At 40.5% G+C, this 6,026-nt stretch overlaps 1 long non-coding RNA gene across 1 annotated transcript; it reads left to right on the top strand.

Moving 5' to 3' along the window:
- The first annotated feature begins 4,091 nt into the window (after window positions 1-4,091).
- On the top strand, window positions 4,092-4,821 carry LOC144670138 (uncharacterized). Its single transcript, XR_013573825.1, has 2 exons — window positions 4,092-4,224; window positions 4,498-4,821. It is a non-coding gene; the product is annotated as an uncharacterized LOC144670138 (long non-coding RNA).
- The last annotated feature ends 1,205 nt before the right edge of the window (window positions 4,822-6,026 follow it).

Here is a 6,026-nt window from a genome sequence, read left to right as displayed (position 1 = left end):
ACAGGGTATTCTCCAAGAGCGTTTGCCCAGGGAGAGGAGGGAGGGGATGGGGATGAGGAGGGAGGGGGTGGGGGTGAGGAGGAGTGATGGGGACCCTCATAAATACTGCCCAGCACTCCCTATGGACGTCCCATGCCCACTGACACACTCCCTGGGAAATGTGAAAATTTGCGCACACACGATCATACTGACGTCACCATGCCGTGCAGCCTATAATTGCGTGTGCACAGAGGTTTGTGCATGCATAGACTGACACTGGCAGTCTGGACACAGTGGAATGACCTCAGTAGATTTCCGCACATGCAAGAGTGCATGAGCAGACCGCCATCTTGCATTGGCATGAGGCACAGAGACACAGTACAACAAAGCAACTGGGACACACAATGGCTGCAGGGCAATAAATTCAAGTCCTGCCAGGTCAGGATTAGCTATGCAATTAATGTCGCAGTCTATTAGATGCCGCATAAACGCAGGCAATGAATGGGGAAGGATATGCGAATAACCCCCTGTGTTTAGGGCAACATCTTTAAGTGAATAATTCCCAGTCGCTGCTTCTCTGTCCCATTGTTAACAATCTGTCATTGTCTTACTATGGTTAAATAAATCAAATCCATACACTTCAAGTAATGAGATCCTAAAGGGTCATAAGCATTGTGGTGTTTTATTTCTATCTAAAGTTTTCTGGCAGGCTAGGGTGCAGCAAAGCGATGTCATTGGTTTTCTGCACCTGCGTGGACCAGTGCGCATGTGCAAACAGGCATCGATGGTCATCTTGCATTGGCAGGAGATAGTGTCCACCAATAAGGAAACACATTAAGAACGACCCTTTCCGAAAATCCAGCTCCACAAAGGTCAAAGAGGAGAAATCAACAATTAAGAAACAGAAACTAAATAGAAAAATAAAATACCGCAGATGCTGGAAATCTGAAATAAAAACAGAAAAAAATTGGAACTACTCAGGTCAGGCAGCATCTGTGGAGAGGAAAGCAAGAGTTAATGCTTCTGGTCAATAATCTTTCCTCAAAATTGAAATAGGTTTGAGATACCTGGCCTTCAAAAAGTGGTTTGCTAGGGCTTGAGGGCTTGTGGTGGTGGGTCACACGTTGGACATTCCTGACTTACTATTTTTGTAGAAAGGTTCAATGGGCTTTTAGATAATCCTTGGACTCTCCCCAGATATTGGAAATTTCTGTCTGTTTGGACAAGCCACTGTCAAGAGATTTTTAAAGGCTGTTATATTAAGGAAATGTAACAAGATGAAAAAAGTTCTTGCTACCGAAGGAATTGAATCTTTAAATTCTTCCAAAAGAATTACTTCTCTAAGAGCTGCATATGTTGTCTCTACCTTTAATACACTTATCCACTGGTCAAAATTGCTTTGTTTTATTCTCTCAAACTCAATATAAGTTTGACAGATTACAGTTAATACCATAATAAATCTCAAAATTCCTAATTAACTTGACTCCCAACTATACACCCCCTTTAAGGCAACAGTCCAAAATAGTTACGTTAACTCGAAACGTTAACTGTGTTCCTCTCTGCAGATGCTGTCAGACCTGCTGAGTTTTTCCAGGTATTTTTGTTTTTGTTTTGGATTTCCAACATCCGCAGTTTTTTGCTTTTAGTCCAAAATAGATTTTAAATTTAGATGGCAAGTCAGCAAGTTTATTACAGCACCCACTCAATGGTGGAATTCCAAAGGCTTTCCTCCACCTTTGGTTACTGGACACAGCAGGCTTCTGCTAAAGTGGCTGGAGGCTTTCCCAAGGCTGTTTTACATGGTCCTCTTAGATCTTATATGGCCCCCACAACATAGCCTTCCATTCCCTTGGTAATAGTAACCATGAAACTATCATTTTGTAAAAACGCACCTAACCCACCAATATCCTTTAGGGAAGGAAATCTGCCATCCTTACCTGGTCTGGCCTACATGTGACTCCAATGTGGTTGACTCTTAGTTGCCCTCTTAAATGGCCTAGCAAGCAATTAGGGATGGACAACAAATGCTGGCCTTGCTAGTGATGCTGACACTCCATGAAAGAATAAACAAAAATATAAATGGGCTGTAGCTCTACATGAGATACAGCAACTCAAATCACTCTTAAAAGTCTGAAAAATGAAAAACCACATACTTGAATTTTTTTCAACATACATATAACACATTTTAATTTTAAAGTGGCACATTTGCCACTGCATAAAGATGAGACTGTGCCATTTATTCTTTGATAAACTTTATTGCCTTTAGTTTCTGTCACAGTATTATGGCTAATACCATACAATTTGGCAGCAACATTACAAAACCAAAGGGATAAAACTTTGCTTCTTTCTGGAAGTCAATTTTCAAAACAAAAGCGTGAAGGATTCACAGCAAAATAATTTATTTTCCATCCAAATATCTTGCAGCACCTCCAAGTAGCACAAGCAAAGACATAATTATTCATAGAGACATCTGCATATACAAGTGAATCATGTCAAAATGTTTTATAATATATATATAAAATATATATGTATTTTATATATATATATATTTATATATATATATATATATACATACACATATAAAAAACTGGAGCCAAATTTTACCGTCAGTACCATTTTTATAGATCTACCAAAGCATTTTTGAAAACTAAAAACAAAAACTAGTACAGGGTTCAACTTATTAAAGTTATAGGTGTTTCTCTCTCTTGTTCCTCTTCCAAGAAAATACATTGTTAAACTGACATTTTTCTCAAAAAAAAACCTGGCTATAATTCAAGTGGTAGCTGATGGAACAGCAGTAAGCTAGCTGTCTGCCACTCCAGTCTGCATGCCACAGTTGTGATGAATTTTGCTGGCTCTCGCTCTGGACAGCCTTCCTGTGAGAACTACCAGATGCTGCGTTCATCAGCTTAGATGGCTTTTCTCAGCTGAAAGTGGAGTACGCTTGGTGACGGCCAATGGAAGCTCAATGGTCCTTATCTCCCTTAGTCCCAGAGCCTAGAGATGTTCTCCAGCCAGTATCATACTGGAAAGTAGTTCGAAGGAACGACAAGATAAAGGAAAAGAAATAGTGGCTCATTTCTCCAGCGCAGCTGTCACTTTCCTTGAGTACCTTAGCATTTGGTACCTTCAGCAGTGAAGACTACACTGCAGAGGAGTATGTTGCATAGTACTTCAAAAATTAACCTTTGCAAATTAGTCAACAAATACATTTCTCTATTTTACATTACTCTGAGAATGCTGTTGTGGGTGGTACCAATAGTGTTAGACTCTTGACTTTTGGTTGATATATGTATGCATATCCTTATGGTCCTAGTTGAATGATTCCTAACATATGGTATCCAATGTTAGATAAAACAATATCTAAACATTGGCCATAAAGGGTATTAAGACTAAATGGAATTAATGTTTAGCTTGTTAGGTTCCCCATTTGTCCATTGCAATGTTAGTGTAGTTACAATTTAGAGTTTTTAAAGCTATCAGACAATACCATGCGCTCTGGATCAAGTGCTACACAAAGTGTACAAAAGCGACTGAGTGTGGAAGGGCTTGTGCTCTAGCTTGTAGCATCTGTGGTGAAATTCATTGTTACTCTATGAAGTTGCCGAGGAGGAAATTTCACCACACTTATTGATAATTGAAGCAATACCATGCACTAATGTATTCCACTCTCTGCTAGAACACCAAAGGCAATCCAGTTACCTTCTCTCCAGCACCTTTCCCTCACAATGTACATTATAGCTACATGAAGACAGAAGAAAACTATCTCGGACAAACTACATCTAGCTCAGCAGATCCCACAAAAGCTTCAGACCAATTTTCGGGTGTGTCATGTAGGCTTCTTGTTGTCATTGTTCTGGGTCTGAAATGAACTTAACCTCACTCTGCTTAAACAAAACTCTACATGACAGCATGGTCAAATAAAATCAGGGACATCTGGGCAGCATTTACACCCTCATGTCTGACAAGAGGAAATACTGGGCGACAAGACAGGAGAAAAGGCTGAGGCAGACTTTGTTTGAAAACAGCAAAGACACATACACATGTATGAAGGTCGATTGAGAACATTAGCCTTCAACATCAACCCGAGAGATGTGATTATAGGTATCTATGATGTTTAATTTATGTTCCTATCTCCCCATCATGACCTAAACAGGTTCTCCCGAAAGGTCAGTTGATGCATGATGGCCCACCTCATCACTGCTAGTACCGCTCTTTCGCCATCTTAAGCAATGCTGACTATCAGTAGCAATGGAGAAGGGTCGCTGTCTAAGACCTTTCTGCCACAGTGCACCGAGGGACTGGGAACTGTTTGGAGCCCCTCGGGCTGTACAGCTCAAAATGAATATCTGCAAATGATTGTAATATTCATTGATTGTATTGATGCACCTCGTGATACATGTTGTAAAAGTTGAGCCTGATTGTACTTTTGTGATGGTGATTTTGAAATGGTTTGGAATGTTCTTCCAGATATTTTATGAATAAAGTATATTTTTCCAAAAAAAGGACTATCAGTAGGACCAGCAAGCTGTAGAAAATCAGTTGTCCACCGATGCAAGAAGGCGAGGACAAAGAGCTCTTCCCATTCCTGAGTTGTTAGGGTTCAGCTCTCACTTTCATAATGACCTCCATAGATCCATTCAGACATTGACACACCCATGGACAGTGAAACATAGTAATCACTAGGATTAATTGGGTGGATTGGGAACTCCCGGCAAATCAATCACCGGACAAATACGGATATGTGCAAAAAAAATTGGAAGTACTGAAAAGAGTGGTAACTCCTAGACAGTACATGAGAATGCTGGGCTATTGGCAACCCTACACCAAACATTCGGAAAGGAACAAATAAATACCAGGAAAAGCAGTAAATTGGAGTATCACAATGGGCTCAGCTGTAAAATCAGACACTTGGTATATACAATTCTATTCGGTTTAACATGTTACAGGTATCCCAGCTATTCACTACCATGTATTTGCTCCGGCTTTAATATGGAGTCAGCCACAAATCAAAATAGCTTAAGCACCTGATGGATCAAGTAAAGCAGAAACAATGATTGAAACTACTAATACGGAGCAATGAGCGCTGGTTAGAGAGAAACTGTATAATATTTTGGGGCAGCTTCTACATCATTTTAACCTCTTCTCTAAACCTGTGGACGAGGGAGATTTTACACAAAAATATTAAGTGGACCATTCAGGGACACAAATGATCAGACGCTGAGTGGCTATCTTCACTGTTTTCTATTTCAGATTTCCATTATTCAAGAATTTTCTCCCTACTAATGCAACGTTCAATTAAAAAAAAAATGTCTTTTGATTTTAACATGCAAGTCTGACTTGTACTAAGTGGAGAAATTCACACAAAGTAACATGATATCATTTTTTAAATTAGTTTTAAAATATTCTTAATTCAATGATGTGCGAAGTAGTACAATTAAAGACCATGTATAAGCTCAAGTGAAATGTGCAATTTCTATGCAGTATTTCATGGCGAAAAAAAAACAATGGGCGGGATCTTCCGCACCTGCCCGCCTGCCGGGATCGTCCGGTCCCGCCCGCCGCAAGTTAATGGGCTTCTTCTGGCTGGGACTCCACCTCACCCACGGCGGGTCCCGCCCACAACGGGGCTGGAAAAATCCCGGCCAGTAAACTCTACGATTAACACCTAATGATTGATCTTCGCCTGTCCTGTCAGACTCAAGCGGGTGAGCTTGGTGAATCTGGTGAACTCTTCCCTCCCACTGAATGATTGCCTCACTCACTAACAGCAGATAGATATTATAGGTATTAAGGGGCAGCCCAACTATCTGCATTTGTCAGCTTCTGAGTTAGAGCATAGCTGGCCTCTCGCTCCACCCTGCCCCTCCAGATGTTCAAAGCCAAACTTACTCACTCCCAAAATGTTATCTTATTTTCTGACCCTTTCTAATCCATCTCTAATTTTTTCTGATCTCCCAAGGCCCATGCGCCTAATACAGGTGGTCAAGCTTGTTTCCCACACTATAAATTGACCACTAGGTACTCAACAGTTGATTGGTGCTAAG

The sequence above is a fragment of the Cetorhinus maximus genome, chromosome 2, assembly GCF_964194155.1.
Source record: "Cetorhinus maximus chromosome 2, sCetMax3.hap1.1, whole genome shotgun sequence".
NCBI lineage: Eukaryota > Metazoa > Chordata > Chondrichthyes > Lamniformes > Cetorhinidae > Cetorhinus > Cetorhinus maximus.
Note: the sequence above shows the minus strand (reverse complement) of the source record. Positions and strands in the feature narration are given on the sequence as shown.